Source organism: Colossoma macropomum, unplaced genomic scaffold, assembly GCF_904425465.1.
Source record: "Colossoma macropomum unplaced genomic scaffold, Colossoma_macropomum, whole genome shotgun sequence".
NCBI classification, from domain to species: domain Eukaryota; kingdom Metazoa; phylum Chordata; class Actinopteri; order Characiformes; family Serrasalmidae; genus Colossoma; species Colossoma macropomum.
Window position 1 is genome coordinate 37,898,439 of NW_023494790.1, and position 25,567 is coordinate 37,924,005.

Below are 25,567 nucleotides of genomic sequence, written 5' to 3' on the forward strand. Positions count from 1 at the left end.
TCGCCCTGATTTAGCAGAACGTCGGTCAGTGTGCTCTGAAGCGCAGGTGTCGGCTCGGTTCTATGACCCAAACGCTGACGCAGGCTGCGTCGTTAAGTGAGGGCTTTTGGTGTGAAATATGAAGCAGTGCCAGGCAGATGTTGCCCAGTCATTTGTGGGTCACCCCACCCCTTTAATTACTGCAATTACAGAACGTTTTTTTCGTTCACCCACATATGGAAAACATTCAGCATGACTGCTCCCTGTGTTTGTACTGTAAAGCACTTGTTTGTTTTCGAAAGTGTGCATGTTACGTTCATTTGGTGTGCGTAATTATTATTAGGCTATGTGAGATCTGTTAAATACATATTCACTGTGGGATACTTAAAGGGGAACGCTTGAGCGCTTGAGATGCTATTCAGAGTGGTTTGCTGTGAATTGGTTCAGATGTCTTTACAGTGGTGGTGATAGGAACCAGGGGTCGCCATGACTACAACACAGATATAGACATTTTATTTACTATCCAGAACCACCAGTGAACCTACACGAGTCTTCTGAGTTTATATGGAATGTTGATGATGGAAAATAGTGGAACATCTGAAAAAATAAGTTTTCTTTGGGGACTTTTTTGCCTCACAACACCCGTGCATGTATCCCTCCACCGTGAATTGATTAAAATAAATGGATTAAAATGCATTTTAAGTCAAAACTTAAATCATAACACTGCAATAAATAGTATCTTGTCAAGTGAAATGATCTTAAATCTAGTCGATGTATCTAATATTTCCCATTTTGAGATGCTTGTGCACTTATTATAAGATTATCCAGCTTATTTATAGAAATTTTTCACATTTTCTGTCATTTTATTAAGTAAAATTCTCACTATAGTGGCAGATAATTTTACTGGTTTCAAGCACATTTCTTAGAACAAGCAATTATCTTTCAATATTTATTTTACTTAATAAAATTACTTAAAAAAAAGTAGAAATAAGTAAAATAGTCTTAAATTAATCTTACAACAATCTCAACAGGAGAAATATTAGATTTATTGTCTATATTTAAGGTCATTTACTTGACAAGACACTATTTTTTGCAGCGAGAGCAGTGTCTTTTATATGGAATGTTGATGAGGATCACTATGACCAGTCTGAAACAATAACTTTTCATTGGGGACTATTTTGCCTCAACACCCTGCATGTTATGTATCCCTCCACCATAAATGTTTAAGGCAAAAATCTTCTCAAACCTACCGTAAAACAGTGTCTCAGACATCAGACAGTGAATTCATAACCATTTCATGTAGTAACTTTCTGTGAGGGAGCTTTTAGAGGTGGACGTCTGGTTCCTATCACCACCACTGTGAACAGTTCTGACTCACTAGAAACACCAAACCACTCTGAATGAGTCTGTTTATGTCTTTCTTGAATTGTTTATTTACTGTTTCTAAGATCTCCTCCAGTGTAAACATCCAGCTGGTTAGTCAAACAAGCTGGTTTATTCTAAATGTACAGGTGCAGATGTAACGTACGCAAACCTGTAGCACATCTGCTGCCTCAAAAACAACCTTACCAAACCAAGTGAGGTGTTTTGCATCTTACAGTGAATCAGCTTTTCTTTTGCTAACATCAGCTCTGCCCCCAAACTGTTTTCCACAGTGGGCCTGCCGAGTGGTCGCTGGCGTCTTATCAGCAGCTGCCTGAACGTATATATTTCCATAGAAAGGGGAGGAGTGGGGGGGCGGGGGGTGTTGCATAATAGTGCAGCGCAACTATGAAACCCCACCCGCCACACTAGGTCACGCTGTTAGTGCAGGTCTATACGTCGCCCCTTGCCGGCTGTACAGAGGCTTTTCAGTGTTTGTACACTATTAAAGAAGATAGCTGGACATGAGTTCTATATAGAACCATTTATGAGCTTGAATTGTTCTTTGCATGGTGAAATGTTCTTCAGATTGATGGAGAATGTGTTGTATGTGGTCTATAGCACCAAAAAGGGTTCTTCTATTGGTACATCAGAACTACGGCAGAACCCTTTTTGGTATATAGGTTTGGTTATGTAGGACCATATTCAAAAATGTTCTGTATAGAACCATGTACAACACATTCTTTTTGAAAATGGTTCTATACAGCACCAAAAAGCTTTATTCTATTGTTACATCGGAACTATGGCAGAACCCTTTTTGGTGCTATATAGAACCACATACAACACATTCTCCATCAATCTGAAAAAAAAAACATTTGACCATGCGAAGAACCATTTAAGCATGAAATGGTTTATTGGATTTGGTGGTGTACATGGTTCTAGATTGCACAACAAAAGGATTCTGCTATTGTTACGGTGTAAAGCTTGTTCCACCAGAAGAACCCTTTATGAGGTTATATAGGACCATATTCAAAAATGTTCTGTATAGAACCATATATAACACATTCTTTTAAAAAATGGTTCTATAAAGCACCAAAAATGGTTCTTCTGTTGTTACAGGCTTGACATCGTAACAACAGCAGAACAATTCTTGGTGCTATTTAGCACTTTTTTCAAAAAGGTTCTATATAGAACCGTATGTAACACATTCTGCGTCAATCTGAAGAACGATTTCACCATGTAAAGGAACATTTAAGCATGCAAAATGTTCTTTGAGTGTTCATGGTTCTATATAGAACCATTTTCTGTACTAAAGAACCCTTGAAGAACCAACTTTTTTAATGGTGTACCACTGTTTACTGTTACACTATGCAGGTGCTTCAATAAAGTGACATTAGATCCATCAGAAAGGGGACAAGATTATCATCTGTGCATAAAATGGTTCTAGATAGAACTCATGGTTCTGTGTAGAACCATTCTTTTTACTAAAGTGAAGAAGGATATCCCCTTCATGGTTTTCCGTAAAAACAGTCATGCAAAAACTGAAGTTCAGAAGTCCAAGGCTGCGATCCAGTTAGATTTTTTAAAGTTTATTCCATCAGGTGTGAAATTGCATCTTAAATATTGAGTTTAAGTGACTGAACTGACCAAATAGTTAACTGCAGACATACAACACTCAAAATATTTCGTTTTAAACTGGTTCCATGTTGATAATTTCCCAGAAAGATCAATTTTCTATGTTAGATTTAGGTGCAATATTATCTTTGCAGTTTTCATGTAATCTTTCTCTTTTTTTTTTTCATTTTTGCAAAATCAAGGTTTTTTTTCGTAATTCTGTGTTTCTATGTGCATGCAACAACTGAAGCTACACAGTGGGTTCAAAATAAAAACAGAAATCCATTCTGTAGGCCTTTCCAACCCTGTAATTTCTCAGAAGACTGATAACTAAAGAGAACTAATTGTAAATGGTAGTTTTTGCTTGACTTTTGTCATGGAAGTCAGACCAGACTGGCTTTGGATGAGTCTGTGTGGACTGAACAATATATGGTTTGGGCTTTTCAGGGCAAAAAAAGGTCTTCGGTTCTTAAAAGCTGCAATTGAAGAACAAGCTAAGATAATTAAAGCAAGATTACAGCTTTTCATTATGGGTTTTTAATAAATGCTGCTTGATAATTAAGAATCTTTAGCACCCAGCTACTGTCAGACCACTCGAGTCTTACCTGGATGCCTATAGGGTGCTTAATAGTGTATGAAACAACATCTCCGCTTAAAAATAACAGTCCCCTCCATCCCCGTCCAGCTGGGCTAATCGTTACGGTAACCGTAAACCCTCTTGGCTGTTCTTCCATTCGTCACACCCTGCTGAATGTGCAGTTCTGAGCATCGCGTTTAACTTTCTCTCTGTGTCGTCTGTAAAAACTACCTGAAGATGTTACTGTGAGAGGTGTTTTCTGTGCAGACTGTGCAACCATGCTGGCAATTACATCATCACCAGGGCAATTACATCATCGCCAGGGCAATTACATCATCGCCAGGCTTACGATATTTGTTTTTGCAAATGTAAAATGTTTAAAAGTCTGTCCACTCCAGAGTTTGAAGGTGTTAATAGTGAGTCTGTGCTGCAGTAACAGCCTCTACTCTTCTCGAAAGGCTTTACATTAGATTTTGAACATTGCTGTGAGGATTTGATTGAGCACTTGTGAGGTCAGGTACTGATGTTGTATGATCTTAGTGTTTATTCCACATTCTGAATCCCATAAGCAGTGCTGTGTTAAAGTCAGAGACCATTTATTTAATCAGGAAAAAGCAGAAAATGTATAATAAACAGCAAATCTACTATCAGCTGTGAGTGTTCAGTGAGTCTCTCTTCACCTTTATTCCAGCTTCCATTCTTTTCAGGAGACTCACTTTCAGCTCCTCAAAGAATCTGCAGACACACCTCCAAAGTTCAGTCTTAGAAGCTGGTTGATCATTTTCTGAAGTAATCAAACACATTCAGTGGTGTTGAGGTCTGGACTCTGGGGTGGTCAGTCCATCGTTCAGCTTCTTTGTTTGATGTGTCCGTCTCCTTTTCTCAGTGAGGTTCTTCTTGATCAGCTACACATCCTTTCAGGCCCACAGCGCTGAGTCGTCTTCTCACAGTGGAAGGATGGACAGAAACACCTGTGGATGTTTTCAGATCTGAAGCAGCTTGATTTTCTCCTCTCTCTCAGAGATGAAAGCTTTAAGTGCTGTTTATCTGATGGGGGCAGTTTTGGGGTCGACCAGCTCTTCCAGGTGGTTGTTAGGAGCCCAGTATTTTAGGACGTCAGCAGGAAGTTTTTTCACTCATTTTCTCCTGAAAAATGAATAACTTGCACTTGATGTCTGTTTAAATGCCACACCTTTTCGACACATATGACTGAGTCATAACTGGCTTTGTTCAGTGAAGCAGTTCGACCACATGTTTACCGTTCAGATACAAAGTTGTGTCAAGGCCGTTTCCTTTGGCTGTCGTCTCATTGGCTCAGTGTTTTGTTCTTCTGTTGGCTCACATTTCCACTAGAATGAGTGACTCATATTGTCGCATTGCCAGGTGTAATGCATGTCATTGTTTCAGGGCGTCTGTGAAGGTGATTGAATGGAGAAAGTTTGGTAGTAAACCGCTTTCCCAATCAACACTCGGGCCGAAAACTGGACGCGCGCTGGACCGCTGGAGGTCCGAAGAGAGCGAGGGTGCATTTCACATGCTCTCCCAGAACAAAGAGCGGGCCTTTTCTGACTCCAAACTTTTTGAGTCAGATTAAGCGCTGCCAGCTCTTAACTGTTGGTCCATTGTGCTTTCATGTGCTCCTCTATGTTGTCTTGGTTTTAGAGGCTGATTGAGTCATTCCAGTTGCTGAAAACGTTCTCCAAATATCAATAAATCGGAATGGAAACCAGCCAAATAGGCCTGAAAAAATAAAGCGTTAGTTTTTCCAGACTGTACATGTACATGAATAGGGGTATTGATGTTTGTTCTGAAGGCCTTTTTCCCATTAAGGCACATAAAACTTCGTAGAAAGCTGGTTCAGTTAAGCAGCATCGTTTATCCATGATGTATACAAATAATCACATTGTCCATTTTATATAGGTATAGATAATCAAATGATCCAGTTTTGAATATCCATCAAAGTAAGTTCTGGATTAAAATTGATTTACATATTGAAGAATCAGCTTTGTAGCACGAGGAGGAGCAGCATGATTAGGTCAAAGTTATTGTGTATTTCTATGGCAGCCATTGAAAAGAGAACATTCGAGAATTGGCTCAGTGCTTGGTATCATTAGAAAGGGCATATAGATACATACGCACTGCAGTTCTGTTGATATTGTTTCATAATTTCTGCATAATTCAATCGCAGAGATGTAAACTGAGAGATTCAGAGTGGTTTGGTGTGAAATGGTTCAGATGTCTTTACAGTGGTGGTGATAGGAACCAGGGGTCGCCATGACTACAACACAGATATAGACATTTTATTTACTATCCAGAACCACCAGTGAACCTACACACTGAAGGATTATGGTTCTTCAGTGGTTCTTTAGTAAAGGCAATGGTTCTATTTAGATTCATGCTTAAAAGGTTCTTTGCATGGTGAAATCGTCCTTCAGATTGATGGAGAATGTGTTTATGGTTCTAAACAGAGCCTTTTTGGTTCTATGTAGCACCAAAAAGGTTTCTGCTATTGTTCCGATGTCAAGCTTGAATAGAAGAACCATTTTTTGTGCCATATAGAACACATTCTCTGTCAACCTGAAGAACCCTTTCATTATGCAAAGAACCACTTAAGCATGAAGTGATTCTATATAGAACTGATGTTTCTAAATAGAACCATTGCTTTTACTAAACCATTGAAGAACCATCTTTTTTTGTGTGTAAAGTGTGTAAATGAATAAATTGGAAAAAATAAAATACATCTTGTGCCAAAACTTTCTCCAAACTACACACTTAAAGTCATGGTTCTTCAAGGGTTCTTTAATAAAGGAAATGGTTCTATACAGAACCCTGAACACTCAAAGAACCTTGATGATTACATGGTTCTCTGCATGGTGAAATGGTTCTTCAGATTGATGGAGAATGTGCTGTAGATGGTTCTGTATAGAACCTTTGTGAAAAGGGTTCTATATAGCACCAAAAAGGGTTCTTCAAGTGTGTCAAGCTTGACATAATAATAAAAGAACACCTTTTGGTGCTATATAGAACCCTTGAGGAGCCATCTTTTTTAAGAGTGTATCATAAAACAGTGTCTCAGTCATCAGACAGTGAATTCATAACCATTTCATGTAGTAACTTTCTGTGAGGGAGCTTTTAGAGGTGGACGTCTGGTTCCTATCACCACCACTGTGAACAGTTCTGACTCAGTAAGTTTATCTAGAACAGAGCGTTTCACACCAAACCACTCTGAACCACTCTGTTCACATCTTAACCACTTAATTATGGAGGAATTGGCCTTTAATTTGTAAATGTTCTGGTTCCAGAACACAGAGTAGTGATGAATCTGGCCGAAAGCATTTATGTGAATTTGAGCTTAATTTTCACAAAACTGCAATAGGAGCCGTGACTGTAGTACCCTGTCATCTGTAATTCGTCTGTGTAACTATAATTAATCTAGTGATAAAGAACGAAGTCATGAATGACACACAGGCTTTGCTGTCTGAGGCTGCTTAGGTTAGCTCAGACCAGATCCTTCCTCTCTGAAGCCTTTTCTCCTGAGGCTGTTTGGCCTGCTGTGAGAGCCGAGAGATCGTTTTAAAGTTTGTGTGGTCGAATGACATGTTTTGTTGATTTTCTAAGTGAAAATAACTTAATCCAGCCTCTGCAGAGAACACACTTCTGCACGTTTTAACGCACAGTTACTGTTTATTTGCTGAATTTATCATATTGAAAAAATTAAATCATAAAATGTTGCATATGCACATTTTAAAACATACCGTGTTTTTATTTTTTTTTCAGAAAACAGCAAAAAATAGAAATTGTGCACTAAAGTTTGCAGCAAGATACAAAAAGTGTGCTCTATAGGATGTTAACTTATTTTCACATAGAAATCAACAAAATATAAATCAAATTATTTACACTACAAATATAAGCATATATAAGTACAAAAGTCTATGTAAAATATCACTGCTATCAGAACAAAACCTCATATTTTCATTTTCGTTTATCAGTTTTTGACATAATTTGAAAATGCCTGTAGTCCTTTATATTGTATGCAAATTTTATGATGAATGGACCAAAAGAAACGACCCAGAATGACTTGGACAAACGTCTGGTTCCATTGACTTACATTAAAAGTAGAGTATGTTTTTTCCTTCTCCTGTAAAGTTACCATTTTAGAGATACGAGGTTTTGTGCAATATGTTGACAATAAAAGTGTGACAAGTCACGAAAGTCATTGCTATTGTCTCGATTTGATACATAATTAGATAATTCTCCTGATGCAAGCTGATATTTTAGCCCAAGCTAAAATAAGTGAGCACTTCCTCTATGGAGAACAAACGTCTGCACTTTTGAATGCAGAGTTACTGTTTATTTGCTGAATTTATTGTATTTAAAAATAAAATATAACATAAAATTTTGCATGTGCACATTTTAAAATGTTTTATTTTTTCAAAAGACGCTAAAAAAAAAACTAAAATTTGCAGGAAAATAAAAAAAGTGTGTTCTATAGGAGGTTAACTTATTTTCACATAGAAAATGGGGTTTGACCAACTTACATACATGCGTACGACGTGTGTGTGAATGACGTGGCTTGTTTTATGAATGAAGTCCTGCACATATTAGTGAGCAGTGCACAAAACTCTTAAATAAGAGAAGCTGAAGAGCGCAGGAGGACGAACTCTGCGATGTAATGGATTTGGAGCTTTGCTCTTCTTTCAGCTTGGTGTTTCTGTGACCCACTGTTTGCACACATTAAACATTCACGTCGATCACTTCCTGTGCCCTTTCTCTAATGGGAGAGAGAGCTAAACTAGATACACTATCTCTTCGCCTCCTTGCAGTCTCCTTCTGGTTCGCTCACTGGCTGATAAAGGATCTGACACAGACGCAGAGCTGGAATCTGGGGTGACATGATCGTTATTGCCATTGTTCAGTTAGTGGCTGATGTTTGGTTTGTAATGATCACCAGATGTGTTCTAAATAACGTCAGCGTTCCCCACCAAAGTCCCGGTCATTGAAGGATGGTTTGGTTTTGTCCTGCCACACCTACGGCAAACAACACCGAGCACGCGCTCCGCCCGCCTCCTCTTCAGCACCGACTCTGGAAAATATCTCTGTCCTGTTCTGTGGGAATCATTTTCATTATCGTCATTCAAACAACTCACGATACGATATTCAAATAAGCCTGAAAATCAGCTGAAGACAGAAATCAGAAGTGTCTACCATGGGGGTCTCAGACTGCTGGAGAGCTGGACCCCCACTGTGGGGGGGCAGTTAAAAAAAGAAAAGCAGGGAAAAAATGACTATAAATAAATATAAAATAATTTTTTAATTGTGAATTTTAACTGCACTCTTAAAAAGATGGTTCTTTAAGGCTTCCTTAGTAAAGAAAATGTTCTATATAGAACCATGGACACTCCAAGAACCCTTTGCATGATTAAAGGGTTCTTTGCATCATGAAAGCGTTCTTCGGACTGATGGAAAATGTGCATGAATGTGCTATAGGCAGTTCTGTATAGAACCTTTTTGAAAAGGGTTCTATATAGCACCCAAAAGGGTTCTCTGATTGTTACAAGCTTGACACCATAACAATAGAATATCTATTTTGGGTTCTATATAGAACCGTTTTCAAAAAGGTTCTACGTAGAACCATCTACAGCGCATTCTCCATCCATCTGAAGAGCCATTTCATGATGCAAAGAACCCTTTAATCATGCATAGGGTTGTTTGAGTGTTCATGGTTTTATATAGAACCATGTTCTTTGCTAAAGAACAATTGAAGCACCTTGTTTTTTGAGAGTGTACAGTGCAGTGGATGAAAGGGTTCTTTGCATCATGAAAGCGTTCTTCAGGTTGATGGAGAATGTGTTTTATATGGTTCTATACAAAACCTTTTAGAAAAGGGTACTATATAATTCAGACAAGTGTTCTGTTGTTATGATGTCAAGCCTGTAACAATAGAAGAACCCTTTTTTTGGTGCTGTATAGAACCCTTTTCAAAACGCTTCAGAACAGTATGCTCTTTTGTTCAGAATAGAGGTCTGACAGCTCACAGAACTCATTGTTATTGTGCCGATTTGACACATATTGGATAATGCTCTCATTCTAGCCCCAAGCTAATACAGTAGTCACATGCTAACATGCTACAGATGGTTTAACTATACAATGAAATTTAATACAATATTTTGTATTCTTATCTCCCTAATTCAGTAGTTTTTATCCAAATAAGACCAATTTGTTGCAGATACATGTAGAAAATGATATGATGAAGCTGTAAATACCAATGAAGAAATGCTAGATGTATCCAGAATGATAAACAGAGCTGGAGAAGATTCTAAAAAAATGAGGAAGCTGAGGAACATCAGCAACTTCAAGAATTAAGTCAATGAAATTGACAGACTTTTACAGTACTGTGCAAAGGTCTTAGACTCCTAAGCACAAACTTTAAAGCTATTTATCTTGGCAATAAATGAATTTCTGCTTGTAAAAAAACACCATGTATAATTACAATAAGTGCAAATAAACATTAAGCATTGAGAAGTAAAAAGAACACAGGTTCAGTTCCAGATCTCTCCTGGATGCCTCCAGCCATCTCATGGATTTATTAAATTCCATCAGCAGCACATGATTTAATTTAAAGACGTATAAAGTAGATAAAGCAGCTTTTAGATAATAACTACAGTTAATACTGGGCTTCCTCAAGGAGAGGTTTAGAAATGGTTAAACAAGCACTTTGACATACATGAAATTAATACTTATTGCATATATATATATATATATAAATATATATATATATAGAGAGAGAGAGAGAGAGAAAGAGAGAGAGAGAGAGAAAGTTTAAATGCTTTTAAATATATATAGAGTTTTTTTGCTTTTTTATCTTTTCTCATTATGCTGATCTGAGAAAGAGAAACCTTTACTAACCAAGACTTACTTTACAGTGATGGACTGTATTTGACACTTCTTCTAAAACCTAAGAACAGCTCAGCCAGTTTGCACTGAAGTCCCTGTAGTTACTGAATAATAAGCCTTGTTGTAGTGGATTTTAAGGGGTTAATGTTTTTCACTTCCCAAAAACAAAGAACACAGAAATAAATGTCCAAACCGCTATTGCACAGAATTGCTCCACAGCATTGTTTATGTTTACATGTGCAGAAATTAGATTATGGGAACTCTGTAAACTCTGGTTCAGAGTGTACATGTTATTGTCGGTGCTGGCAAAGCTGGGCGATGTTGATCCGTCTGCTGGATAGAAGTCAAGTGTTGACTCAATACGGACGGCGGACGCAAAGTTTTGTCTGTGGTGAAGTCAGATTTAAAGTTTGGATGAAATCTTGGCCCATTTTATTAATGTTTATGTGAACTGATGCTTTATGACTTTTTATGTACACGTATGTCGCAGTTGTCGGAAGAAAACCTCGTATCTCCAAAATAAAAACTTTACAGGAGAAGGAAAAAACATACATCGCTTTTAATGTAAGTCAATGGAACCAGACTTTTTTCCAAGTAATTTTGCGCCGTTTCTTTTGGTCCATTCATCATGAAATTTACACACAATGTAAAGAACAACAGGTACTTTCCAATTATGTCAAAAACTGAAAAACGACGAAAATGGAGGTACGAGGTTTTGTTCCGACAGCAGCGATGTGAAGGTGAATCATCAGAGCTGATGCTTTGGTTCTTTCTGTTCTATTGGTTTAGCACTCAGCACCCTATGAATCTGACGTAGACTTTATCTTAAAACCTTTCGCGAGAACACATTTAAGAACAAACTTAGGAAGCTGTTGGAAAATGAGCCTGTCGTTTTGCCCCTTTAGTATTTGTTCACTGCTAGTTGGCACAATCTTGTTTGTGTGTTAGTTTCTGTTGATCATTAGCAGCATCAGCATTTGGAGCAAAGAGAGCGGACATGCTGTTCACTGCAGCTGGGCTCCAGCCTGCACTACTGCGGATAGTTCAAAGGACCAAACTAGAAAATTTCATTAATGACGTTTAATAAAAACATAACAGTGGGGTAAAAATGTATTGGGCGATTAATCGTTTTATTTTCAGTTACGATTTTGGCTTCCAGCAATTTATGAAAACAAGATAAACGAGATAAAACGAGTATTGTGCATCAGTGATGCTCTCGTTTGTGCGCTATAAATGTAGTGCACCCCTTTCCCTTGGTCCCTCCATAAGAGCCGAAACTCATCTAATTTATTTTGTTCTATTTTATTTTTATCATTTTTATGTATGTTTAGTAGTTTTCTATAGCTTGTAGAAGTGAACTACAGTATCTCTTTATTGTATTTATTTTGATTCTATTTTTAATTATAATTTGTATTATATATGTATTGTGTATATATATATGTATATATATATATATTTAATAAATATAGAAAATGATTAACTAATATTATATATTGTATATATTATCATATATATGTTTTTATGTATACAAAGTAACTAAAATAAATTTTATATATTCATATATTATTTTATATTTAGTTTATATTTATATTATATTTATTATATATTTCTTTATTATTTTTTTACATTTTTTTATTTGTATTTGTATATTTTTTATTGAATCATATTTAAAGTTCAGGGAAATCCTCAGTTAAAAAGGTTTTTAAAAATTTAATAAATGCATATTTTGAAAGTCAGTGCATGATCATGTTAAATAATCCAGATCTCAGTATTTAGCAAAATAATTGTGATTATGATTTTTGCCATAATCGAGCAGCCCTAGGGCAATATTACACAACAAGGCATTTTTTTCCTGACCAAGAGCTTGAGAGCACTAGTAGCGGACAAAAGAGGGAATGCGATTGAGAAGGGCCGTAAATTTAAGCAGAAAACCTCAGCTGTTCTCTTTTCATGTCACACTTCAAAATATATCAGTGCTGAAGTGTCTTTTTTAGGGATTTAGATTATTTCAAGGTCATATTCTGAGCATTACAGTGTTCTTTAATTAGTCGAGATCGTAGTTTGACCCCCAATTTTATTTTTATTCACTTGTGATGTTGATTTGCTAAACATGTAGTTCATTGTTTTACCCGACCTTTTCTCCAGTCGGGCTGAAACATTCCGTATAACTTCAGTTTGAATGGGCCGAAATATGTAAATATGTTATGTAGTTTCCACATATGGACATATGGATATTTCGGTACTGGAGAGTGTACGTTTTTAAACAATGCTTGCATCAAAACTGTATTTCCAAAAGGCGAGGAACATTCATTTTTCTATGATAAGGGCTCTTTAAACAGTGCTGAGATGACAGTAATGCTTTGCCTCACAGCATTTTGTGGCAGTGTTCAAAGCTTTGACCCCGATAATTATAAATCATTATCTTCAGTGTGTTTCAGAACACCCCCCCCCCAGCAACCTGCCCTTCTTCACTGCCTTTCCTCCTGCCTGTCTGTTCTCACTCTCAGTAACATTATCAGTGCCGGAGTGAGGGGAGAATGTCCATGCTGCTGCCACAAGGGGTTTCCTAATCCTCTGATATCTATTTTGGGCCTGAACTATTATTGTTAGTGACCATGGAGACAGGCCTGACTTTTCACACTTCATCAGAGTACACTGACCGGCCACTTCATTAGAAACACCCACCCTGTACTTCCACTCAGTGGCCGCTTTATTAGAAACACCAACCTTGTGCTTCCACTCATTGGCCACTTTATTAGAAACACCCACCTTGTTCTTCCACTCACTGGCCGCTTTATTAGAAGCACCCACTTTGTGCTTCCACTCACTGGCCACTTTATTAGAAACACCCACCTTGTGCTTCCACTCGCTGGCCACTTTATTAGAAACACCCACTTTGTACTTTCACTCACTGGCCACTTTATTGGAAACACCCACTTTGTACTTTCACTCACTGGCCACTTTATTAGAAACACCCACTTTGTACTTTCACTCACTGGCCGCTTTATTGGAAACACCCACTTTGTGCTTTCACTCACTGTCCACTTTATTAGAAACACTCACCTTGTTCTTCCACTCTAAGATGCAGACTGATCTTATCTGCCCGGGGCTTTAATCAGACATTAAAAACACATTAAGCTGCTTGTTCTTTCTGACTCATATCACTGGCGGTTCATCTCTCCTCAACAAAGAGACTCCTCATTACGTTTGCTCGCTACTGTAATAATGTCTCGATTGAAGTTATGCACTTCTGTACACTTTGGGTGGGTGCCTGGATACTCTGTTAGCACATCAAAACACCCGCGGGGCGCTCCGCACACCCATGCATCACTCATGTCTCGATCTGCCCCTGCAATGCAGCGCTACTGGTTCAGCACAAGCCCCACAGCAGATCTGCGCTGAAGGGATTTCCTGAAGATCAGCAGGATCTGATCGCTGGGCTTTACATGATAAGTGAGCAATTAACCCGTATAATAGCATAATTTCTCAGTGCTGTTGCCTTTATTTTGACATGTAAAGAACATGGTCTTACAAAGCTGAAACTTAATGCTGTGATAAATCAAATCAATACAATAATAAGCGTTTCCATAGCGGTGTGAACTGTGTTTGCATCCAGCAATAAAGACAGCATGGAGCTTCTTTTATACAGTGATAGGAAACACAGTAGCTCACAGAAAACTCTGATTCCACATGGTGATCCATTTTACTGGACATGCATGCTCACCAGCTACACACTTAAAAATTATGGTTCTTCAAAGGTTCTTTAGTAAAGAAAATGCATGGTAGTAAAGAAAAGGGTTCTTTGCATGGTAAAGGGGTTTTTCAGATTGGAGAATGTGCTGTAGATGGTTCTATATGGCACCAGAAAGGGTTCTGCTATTATTACAAGCCTGACGTCATAACAACAGAAGAACCCTTTACAGGGCTATATTGCAGAGATTTCTTTACAGTGGTGGTGATAGGAACCAGGGGTCGCCTTGACTACAACACAAATATAGACATTTTATTTACTATCCAGAACCACCAGTGAACCTACACGAATGTTGATGATGGAAAATAGTGGAAAATCTGAAATATTTGGGGACTATTTTGCCCAACATGTAACCTCTCCATCGTCAAACATGTTTTAGGCCAACATCTTCTCAAAACTATCATAAAACAGCGTTTCAGTCATCAGTCAGTGAATTCATAACCATGTCATGTAGTAACTTTCTGTGAGGGAGCTTTTAGAAGTGGACATCTGGTTCCTATCACCACCACAGTGAACAATTCTGACTCGGTAAGTTTCTCTAATCCACTCTGAATGACTTTGTTTACATCCGTTTAATTATGCGCAAATTTTGGAAAAGTGGTGGAATTCCCCTGTGATATTTGCTGGCGTATTTGACCTGTTTCTGCTCCTTCTGTAGCAGCTCAGGCTGAGGGTGTGATAGCTTTAACTGGTCGAGGATGTGACTTAAGTCCTGAAAACTCCGGTGTCCCCTCTCCTCATCTCCTCATCTCCTCAGCCTTTCTTCTGTGAGAAGGAGGAGTTTGTGTAGGTCTGTAAATCTCAGCGAACACTGCTGAAACCTCAAACCCTGCAGCTCCACGTGCTCTGCTTCTGCTGATACTGGCTCTGATCCTACATTTCTTTCATATATGCGTACTGTACAGGTTGTGTGTGCACTCTCTCTCTCTCTCTCTCTCTCTCTCTCTCTCTCTCTCTCTCTCTCTCTCTCTCTCCCCTCCTTTCTCCATTTGTCATACTAAAGCTGCTGACAGGCCGAACGTTCCCAGCCGCCTCTCTTTACCATCAGCACTGCTTATGCAAAGCCCTTCTATTTGAGACTTGGCCAGAATATTTCCAGCCAGACTCTTGCTATTCACGGCCTCCTACAGACCCCCCTCATTAGCCCCCCAATGGTTCCCACTGGGCCACTACGAGTACGCCCACTTTCCTGGAGCGTGAGGCCACACTGAGGTGCATCTCCTCCAGCGGACTGTAGTAAACGCTCTCTTCAGTGAGTGATTCTATAAATTTCAGGCGTCCACAACGACAACGTAAAACTTTGGTTTGAACCTGAACCACATCATCAAGTTCTGCATCTGGATCCAGCAGACTGTAGTAAATACTTTCTTCACTGGGTAACAACTCCATCATTAGAGAGTATCATCACTGTCGCATCACAAAATCTTACAGGCCCGCAATTAGAGCTGCAACAAATAATCGATTAACTGATTAATTGTCAGCTATTAAATTAATTGCAAACTATTTTGATAATCGATTAATCGTTTTGAAGGAAAAAAGTCAAAATTCTCTCATTTCAAAATCCTAAATTTGAATATTTTCTGGTTTCTTCTCCTCTTTGACAGTAAAGTGAATATCTTTGGGGTGTGGACAAAACAAGATGTTTGAGGACGTCATCTTGGGCTTTGGGAGATGCTGACATTTTAAAAAATATGTTCTGACATTGTATAGGCCAAAAACTAATTGATTAATTGAGAAAATAATCAACAGATTAATCAGCAGTGAACATAATCATTATTTGCAGCCATAACCACAATAATAACATTAGTAAAAAAGTCAAAGTTCCTCATACAGGTGGGCAAAACGGCCAAAGTATCACAATACACAAAGATATTTTCACGATACATATCACGATACTTTGTCACACGCACACAAGTGCCACTTTAAACACTGAAATCATAAGTTTCAATCAAATTTATTTCGTGTTTCACATATTGTTCTGCACTAAATCCAGTGAAACAGGACTAATTAGATCTCTCTGTAGTGAAACAGGGCAACATGGTGGTGCAGTGGGTAGCGCTGTCGCCTCACAGTACTGGGTTCGATTCCCCAGCCGGGTGACCAGGTTCCTTTCTGTGAGTTTGCATGCTCTCCCTGTGTCTGCGTGGGTTTCCTCCCACAGTCCAAAGACGTGCAATCAGGCTGATTGGAGATGATAAATTGGCCCTAGGTGTGAGTGTGAATGTGTGTGTCTGCCCTGTGGTTTAAAAGATGAGTGGTGTTAATAATTCACCACATTAATTGCTCGTTAAATTGGATATCACTTGTAACCACAAACAAATAGTACAGAAAATGACAGTAATGCGTCTAAGACAACCCAAATGATACGTAGGGCCATTTTGTCCTTTCAACAAAAATCAAACCACCTTGGGAGCCACATTTTATGTCCATTGTATCATCTTGGCTGTAAATCTGTCTCAGTGTGTGCTGATGTACTAATATAGGATAAAAATATAATATAAATGAAAACACTGACTTACTTTGCTCTGCTTTAAGCTTTAGCTCAGCTATAGCCGCCTTTCTCGCATCTCCAGCAGGAAACTTTTCCTCAAAAGTAGAAGTTTCTTGTAAAATGTCTCTCAGCGTTCGGCTTTTTACGAGGCTGAAGTCGCTTCTCATTCGCCAGCTTCTTATTAGAATTTTCCCATTCCACCCTAAACGGTGCCTGAGGTGGCAGAATGTAACTGCGGCACCATTTAAGGTGGAACGGGAAAGAAACTGACTTCAGCTTTGCGACTGTTTAGTGTTGTCAGTTTTTCGCTGCAGATTAAACGGATCAGGAAACTGGGAGTGCTGGAGTGATTATAAATGCTAATGTTAAGTCAATTCGTCTCCAAATTATCGATGTTGGTCTTAAATCTCTCTCTTTGGCGTTTCGTTAGCTACTAGCTAGGCGAGACTGTTGTCTGTGTTGCTATGGTGACCAGCAGTCTGCGCTGATCTTCAGGGTTAAAGGGTGAATTAGCAGTTCTACATTAACTCCAGAGTTTAAGACCATTTATTGTTAAACTGTGTTGAACGATCAGCAGAGCTTTATTTTACTGTAAGGAGGATTATTTTATTTTTACCTACAAATCAGATTCTGCTGTGGAGCCACAACAGGGCAGTAAAAGAGCCACATGTTGCTGACCCCTGGTCTAAGGGAGAACCGTGTAATGTATAAACGTAATGTTTAAATGGCGTCCATATGTTGTGTGAGTTTCACCATTTGCATGAATCAAACGTGTTTACTGTCAGAGCTCAGATCCGTTCCTCCCGTCCACAGAGGTTCATCAAAGTCAAACGGACCACGTTCATCCCTGAAGACCGATGGTCCGCCGTTAGCTGCTCTGCTGTTAATTCAATTAAGAAATCTCGCTGTACTTTTCACTGACACAGTCATTCTTCATTTTGGCTGCACTGTGAGCCCAGAATCTTCCGTAGACAGATACAGAACGAGGCCTGTCGAGTACCTTTGGAGCGTTGTTGCTGCATAAAATGATGCAAAACATACATTTTAAAACTGTGCTTATCTGGAAAACTTCCCCTCCTGCCTTTGTGGTAAAAGCTGTCAGACACCCCACTGGTGCAGAGAACTTTATAGCGAATGTTCGTCATTCTGAGGTTGAGAGAGAGAGAGAGAGAGAGAGAGAGAGAGAGAGAGACTCTGCGGCTGTGTGAACTTTGATTCAGCGCAGCTGTGGAGCACTCAGTCGTGCGCCGGACCCCCGCAGAGGTGCGCTAATTCCACCCATGTGTTTTTCTGTACTTCTTGTCGATCACTTTACCAGCAGATTTTCCCCTCAGGCAAAGATTTGAGCCCTAGTTTCTGCCTTTAACCCTTATAAGTTGACTTAGAAGAGGCATTACAGTCATTCTGAAGGGGAATTTCACAGATTTTTCAAAATTCCTGCATAACTCAGTGTGTGAGGTGTGAACAGAGTGACTCAGAGTGGTTTGGTGTGAAATGGTTCAGATGTCTTTACAGTGGTGGTGATGGGAACCAGGGGTCGCCATGACTACAACACAAATATAGACATTTTATTTACTATCCAGAACCACCAGTGAACCTACACGAGTCTTCTGAGTTTATATGGAATGTTGATGTTTCTCTACCTATAGAACATATAGTTCAATATGGAATCTTTTTGAAAAGGGTTCTGTATAGCACCAAAAAGGGTTCTGCTATTGGTACAAGGCTGACATCGTAACAATAGCAGAATCCTTTTTGGTTCTCCACTCTTAAAAAAGACGGTTCCTCAAGGGTTCTTTAGCAAAGAAAATGGTTCTATATAGAAACGTGAACACTCAAAGAACCCTCTGCATGATTGAAGGGTTCTTTGCATCGTGAAATGGTTCTTCACTTTGATGGAGAATGTGCTGTATATGGTTCTATAAAAAACCTTTTTGAAAAAGATTCTGTTTAGCACCAAGAAGGGTTCTTCTATTGTAACAAGCTTGACATCCCAACAATCACAGAACACTTTTCGGTGCTATACAGAACCAGTTTCTAAAAAGTTCTATATAGAACCATATGCATTCTACAACAATCTGAAGAACTCTTTCATGATACAGAGAACCCTTTAATCATTCGAAGGGTTTTTTGAGTGATCATGGTTCTATATGGAACATTTTCTTTACTAAAGAACCCTTGAAGAACATTTTTAAATGCGTACAGTTTTGAGAAAGTTCGGGCACAAGATGTCTTTTTTGTGTAGTTAGTGTAGTTATAATCCACGATTTTTCAAAAAGGTTCTATGTAGAACCATATGCAGCACCTTCTCCAACCATCTTCGGTGCTATATAGAACCTTTTTCAAAAAAGGTTCTATGTAGAACCATGTGCAACACATTCTCCAACAATCTTTTGTGCTATATAGAACCCTTTTCAAAAAAGGTTCTATGTAGAACCATACGCAACACTTTCGTCAACTGTCTGAAGAACGCTTTCATGTGCAAGGAACCATTAAAGCACAAGATGGTTATATATAAAACTCAGGGTTCGAAACAGACACGTTCTCTTCATTAAAGAACCCCTGAAGAACCATGTTTTTAGGAGTCTAGAATGGAGCATTTCACACCAAACCACTCTAAATGACTTTGTTTTCATCTTAGAATCTACACTGTTCCTCCACCTGTTTCAGTGACCTACAAATCAGAAATAAGTCCTACAGAATGACAGTGCGCTTTTGTTATTGTTGGTGAAAATGATTACTTTTAGAGGTTAGTGACACCCCGGAACATCACACACAGTACGCACTCCTTAATCCCGTCACTCACAGTGCGTATTTTCACGTTCTGTCACATTTTCCGTCTGTTCCTGTGTGCCGCCCACTCCAGGGCTCTCTCTTGTTAATTGCGGTAAACTGTGCAGCTTTTATGTGTCATTTAGTAATTGTTCCCTCCCTGAGCCCGAAGCCGTTCCACTCCCATTCACCCTGTTAGGATTTATCTCGCTCCCCCCAGGCCGTCCCACCCCCATTCAGCCTTTTAGGATTTGCCCAGCCTGTTTACCCCCTTCCCTTCAGCTCCTTCAGGCTGTGAGCCTCTTCAGACCCTCAGTTGAGGCTTGCACGCTCCTCTGTGGCCTCCTTTTGGAATCGTGTGCCAAATATGGTTCAGCTGTATTGACAAAGTTCATTTAATATATCACATTGTTGGGGTCTTAGACTGTAAATTGCCTCTGTTCTGGTTGGCTGTGCCTCAGGCTGACACACTCAGCATGGATATTAGGGGTGGGAATCTTTAGGCACCTCACGATTCGATTCGATTACAATTCAGAGGCTGCGATGCGATTATAAAACGATTATCGATGCATCTTTTTTCTCTATGCAGGATTTCTTCCTACTGTCTGAGGACTTGGTAGTTTTAAAGCACAGTATTTGTAATGATCCATAATGTAAATGCATTACGGATCATTACAAATACTTTGCTTTAATTATCTAAAATATCTTTTATTAATAAATCAAGTGGAGGTGATGTGGCAAGTGAACTAGAAGGCTCTCATTCAGAGACGCTGCTGCCACTCATCTGCGATAAAATGCGCTGTTACCCTGAAATAAGATCCAGTGGTGATGGGTGTCCACGCAGCGCGTTACAGCCACCCTTTTGGTCTCGTTGTAGAGAGTTGGGGGGCGTATTTTCGAGACTGGATGCTGAATCTCGGCTCCAAAGTGTGCAGCACAGCGCGAAAGCCCTGGTTCTCAACGACTGAGAACAGACAGCAGACAGCAGGTCACACAGCCCCGAGGTCCGGCCTCGCCAGTAGCGAACGAAAAAACTGAGATTCAGACGAACATTTGGAGACTTATTCGCATTTATAAGCAGCGCGGTTGGTTAAATCTGCTGAGAGACTGTCTTTCTCTAAAAAGTTGCGAAAATGAACTCGCTTCTCTTTCGTATTTTCCCGTTCCACCTTAAATGGTGCCTCAGTTACATTTGGCGCCTAAGGCGGAATTTAAGGTGGAACGGGAAAATTAGAACGAGAAGCTGGCGAATGAGAAGCGACTTCAGCCTCGTAAAACAGCCGGACGCTGAGACATTTTACAAGAAACTCTTCTAGTTTTGAAGAAGAGTTTTCTGGCAGAGATGGGAGGAAAGCGGCTAAAGCTGAAGCTTAAAGCAGAGCGAAGTAAATCTGCGCTCTCGTTTATATTTTTAGCCCATACTGGGACATTAATACACACTGAGACATACTGGACATTAAATGTTGTGGCTCCCAAGGTGGTTTGAATTTTGTTAAAAAGACAAAATGGCTCTTCTTATCATTTGTGCTGTGACTCCTGACCTAACCTGGCTTTAATGCAGAGGGAGCCGGTCGGATTTCTCACTCATCCAGTTGTGTTTTTGTTATGTGCCGCCACAGACAGTCCGGGTGCTGCACTTACCCACTTCCAGTTCTGCCTTTTGCGTTCCGTCAACATTACGGTATAAATTAAATATTTAGAAAATCGATTTTTGACATTTATGAATCGATTCAGAATCGTTCACGCCCGCATCGCGATGCATCTAAGAATCGAGTTTTTCCCGCACCCCTAATGGATATATGCAAATGTGTTGCTTCTTGTGACATCACAGAAACAAAGTGAAATTCCAATTCACAGAAAATTCACAGAAACAAAGTGAATTGAAAGCAAGCCGAATATGAAACAGGGAGTGAGCGATACGCTTTGACATGTTAACTTTGTTTGCATATTGCTTCACACGAAAGTAAGGAAAATTCAGTTTCCCATGAAATGGACCCTTTAACAGTCAAGTCTAGTACAAATGTGGTCAAATAGTACACTTACTTAAATTTGAATGTGTATTATTTATGTATTTAACCCCTGTGTGGTGTTCAGGTCTGTGGGACCCATTTTCAGTGTTTACCAAAATAAAAATGATGTGATTTATTATTAATTTACCCTCAGATTCTTGTTCTTTGCTCATTTTCTGTGAAGAACATATAAAATAACCCATTTTCAGTGTCTTCACTCTGTTCACCCCCCACACACTTATATTACACATGTGGTGTTGGGTGAACCTGCGGGGAGTAAAAGTGTGGAGGTGCTGTGTCCTTCACTCTGTTCTCCTCCTACATGGCCTGCTGTTAGTGTGTGTGTGTGTGTGTGTGTGTGTGTGCGTGTGTGAGGGTGGACAACATGGACAGGCTGCTGACTGGCTACAGCTGCTAAAGGAGAACCCTACACTGGACACTTGTGATATTTTAAACATCTGGTATTTTTACATAAATTGTTATGGCTGTATTGATTTAAATAACCAATAATGTGGTGGGTCCAGCAGACCACTGAGTAGCAAACACATCAACACCACATTAAAAAGTTCTTTTAAATTATAAAGTTCTTTAAACTTAAAACTCTTGCATTACATACTAAGGTATTATTATATACTTATTGTTAGGTATTATTATATTATTCATTATATTATAAATCGTTGCTGTCAGAACAAAACCTCATAGTTCCATTTTTGTAGTTTTTCAGTTTTTGACAATTTAAAAATGCCTGTTGTCCTTTACACTGTGCGTCAATTTCATGATGAATGGACCAAAAGAAACGGCCCAAAATTACTCAAAAAAACTCTGGTTCCATTGACTTACATTAAAAGTAAAAGATGTTTTTCATTCCCCTGTGAAGTGACCATTTCGGAGACACAAGGTTTTGTTTCCGGCAACAGCAATATAATAAATATTTATTAAATACTTATATTAGGTATTATTGTATACTTATTATTCAGTAACTACTTGGACTTTGATGCAAACTGGTTGAGCTATTCTTAAGTTCTATATAGTTAGAAGTGTGTAATAAAACTTTGGGCTCTGGCCATTTCAGAGGTTAAAGAATCATCCTTTTTAGATGTTCTTCAGGGAAAAGCTCTTATAGCATCACACATCACTCCAGAGAACCTTATTTGGCAACTTTATTTTGAAGCGTGTGCAGTAATGGAGCCTCTGTACGGAGTACTCTGCTTCTTTCCACCCCCTGAGGTTTATTAGACCCTGTTTATGGTCGGTGTCCAAAAGAAGCCCTATTAGAGGTGTTGTTTATAGTAAAACCCGTAATCAGTTTGTTTGTTCTACACAGCATTAGTGCTGGAGATACAGGAAGGTGTATTTTAGATGAAAATGTGATTAATGTGGGGTTAAAACGTGTCGGTGTGGTTAACATGGTTCAGGTTGCCCTCTGTGTTTATTGAAACAGTTCCATGCTCGCTCCACTGCCCTGTTGGCTGGAAGTGCAGTGATGTTTGAGTTTATAATAAGATTAGCGGTTCACACTCTGCAGTGAGCGTATGTGTGTGATTGGTATGTACCAATTTTTTTTTTTTCTGAAATGTGGTCACGGAGGTTTGTGGCATAAGATAGCAGTCCAAATGGAGTTGAGTTGAGTAGGGTAGCTACAGATGCTTGGCCAGATCTCTGAAGTTGGGCATCATTCTGTAGTCACTGCCGTGATCTTACCCCTCTACCGCACACGTTAGGAGAGAGAAAAAAAAGGTCAGTTCACTTTTCTTGCATAAATGGACCTGATTATTAAATTCAAAAACTTTAAATAAATAAATAAATAAATAAATAAATAAAGCGTGCAAGGCTTCTTTTGGGGTATGTTGCCTTGAGGAACAACATAAAGCCGTGTGCTTGTGACTGGCTAAATCCATTCCACTGTCACACAATGCACACAATGTTGCCGATAGGCAACAAACATATTCCTGCAAATTCTCATAACAAAAGACATTGATACTGAATGTAAACATGTTAAAAGTGGCCAGAGAGACAGTATGACCAAAAACATGCTTTTTATCAGTTTACTTGACCTCTTCCCTTTATTGTTAACCTTGTTGTTATCTTTAAATACGCATAATGTTATTGTAAAGCGAGGAAAATGGGTTTGTTGCCCTGAGGCAACATTGTGCAGTAGAGAGTTGAGGAATAAGGACGTTTCCTCTATGGGAAAAATGAATGGGATTTGCAAAAAAGGTTCCAAATCTGATATGTTTTGTCATGAAAACAGTTTTTGAATGATCGTTTTATTTATTGTAGGAAAACGGTTTGTAAAACCTTTATAACCTGTGTGAAAAAGTTAACAACCCCCCCCAAACTTTCAAGCATGAACTGCCCTGTTTAGGGTCCTGCCACAACATCTCGATGGGGTTCAGATCAGGACTTTGACTTTCAAAGGTGGACTTCAGCTCGTCGTCTTGCTTCATAACCCAACTGCACTCTAGCTTCAGATTACAGACTTATGAGCAGACGTTCTCCTGCAGGATTTTCTAGTTGAGCTCAGAATTCATTCTTCCGTCAATTTTGTCAAGTCGCCCAGGACCCTGATATAGCAAAGCATCCCCACATCACACTACCACCACCATGTTTCGCTGCTGTGATGTTCTTATTGTGGAATGCTGTGTTAGCTTTACACCAGATATAATGGGGGGGATCTTTCAGAGTCCTACTCTTCATCCACAGGACATTGTTCCAAAAGGCTTGGGTTGTTTTTTAGCAGATATAAGACGAGCCTTTATGTTCTTCTTAGTTAGCAGCAGTTTCGCCTTGCAATTCGTTCACCCAGACCATTTTTGCCCACTCTCTAGTGGTGAAATAATGAGTGTTGACCTCATCTGAAGCAAGTGAGGCCTGCAGTCCTTTAGATGTCTGCCTGGGTTCTTCTGAGTCTTCCTGGTTGAGTTGTCGCTGTGCTCTTGGAGGAATTTGGTAGGCGGGCCACTTCTGTGAAGATTCACCACTGTTTTAGGTTTCCTGTTCCAGACAGTGGCTCTCACTGTGGTTTGCTGGGATCTTTAATCATCTCTTCTCGAGCTTCTTTTGCTTGCAGCATAGTGTGCTGCTTGTTGAAACCGTTTAGCCTACTTCACAGTGCTGGAAATGTTCTATTTAAGTGGTGTTTAGATTCAGCAGGGCTGGCAGAAATTAAGCCCGGGTGTGTCCAGTTTAATGATCGTAAATATTAACTAAAGTTGGTTAATTGGTCGATTAAGTGACTAAGGGGGATTTGCTTATTCACACAGAGCTGGTGTTGGTGTTGGATCATTCAGTAAACACCTTTTTGTATTTACTTAAGTTATCTTTGGATTCTATTAAAAATAGATTGAAGATCTAAAACAATTAAGTGTGACAAATGTGCGAAAAAGAAGAAATCATTGTATTTGAGCTGCCAGAAAGGTCAGGTTTGACTTTCTACTGTGAGACAAGCCCTCACAACCGTCCAGATGTCACTGTTTTCAATTCCAAAGCAAACCAGAACTCAAGCGTAGCTCCTGTTTGACCCTTTATTTACGTGTTGTTGACATGACGCCGGTCAGGTGGGCATTCCTCGATTCCTCTCAGACCCTCACGCCGTAAGTCGCCATCGTTAGAGACCTGCTTGTTCGCACTTACACATGCACAAACACTTTTTCCAGGAACTCCTTGAATGCAGGATTCATGGTGCTTTGCGTCGGCCTCCTGGGAGGACGTTTCCACCTACCTGCTGTAGCCAAGAGGCCCCGCGCTAAATCAGGGCCTTTCATACTCGCGAAAAAGGACAAAAAAGACTGTGTCAAGAAGTGGGAGACAGTTGCTGAAGTCTCTTTATTTCAGAAAGCTCACTTTGGCACACGTTATAAATAAGTGACAACAGAAAAAAAATCCCATTATGCAAGACTTTCTCTCACGTAGAATGAGGGATCCACAGGTCTTCGCCTGCCTTTAGTGGGTTTGTGCTTCTGCCAAGAAGCTGACTTGTTCCTTGACGCAACTTTTCAATGGCGATTGTGAGCCAAGACTAACACTGAGTCATGGATTGTTGTAGGATGCGTTCTCATTTATGTAGTGCAGCTTTTGTGAGGTTTATCTCTATCTGAAACTTGTAGAGGGCTGTTCGG

General features: G+C 39.4%; 1 protein-coding gene across 1 annotated transcript in view; it reads left to right on the forward strand.

Moving 5' to 3' along the window:
- The window catches only part of wnk4a (WNK lysine deficient protein kinase 4a), a 103,094-nt gene that overhangs the window by 16,137 nt on the left and 61,390 nt on the right, over nucleotides 1–25,567 (forward strand). The window lies entirely within an intron of this gene.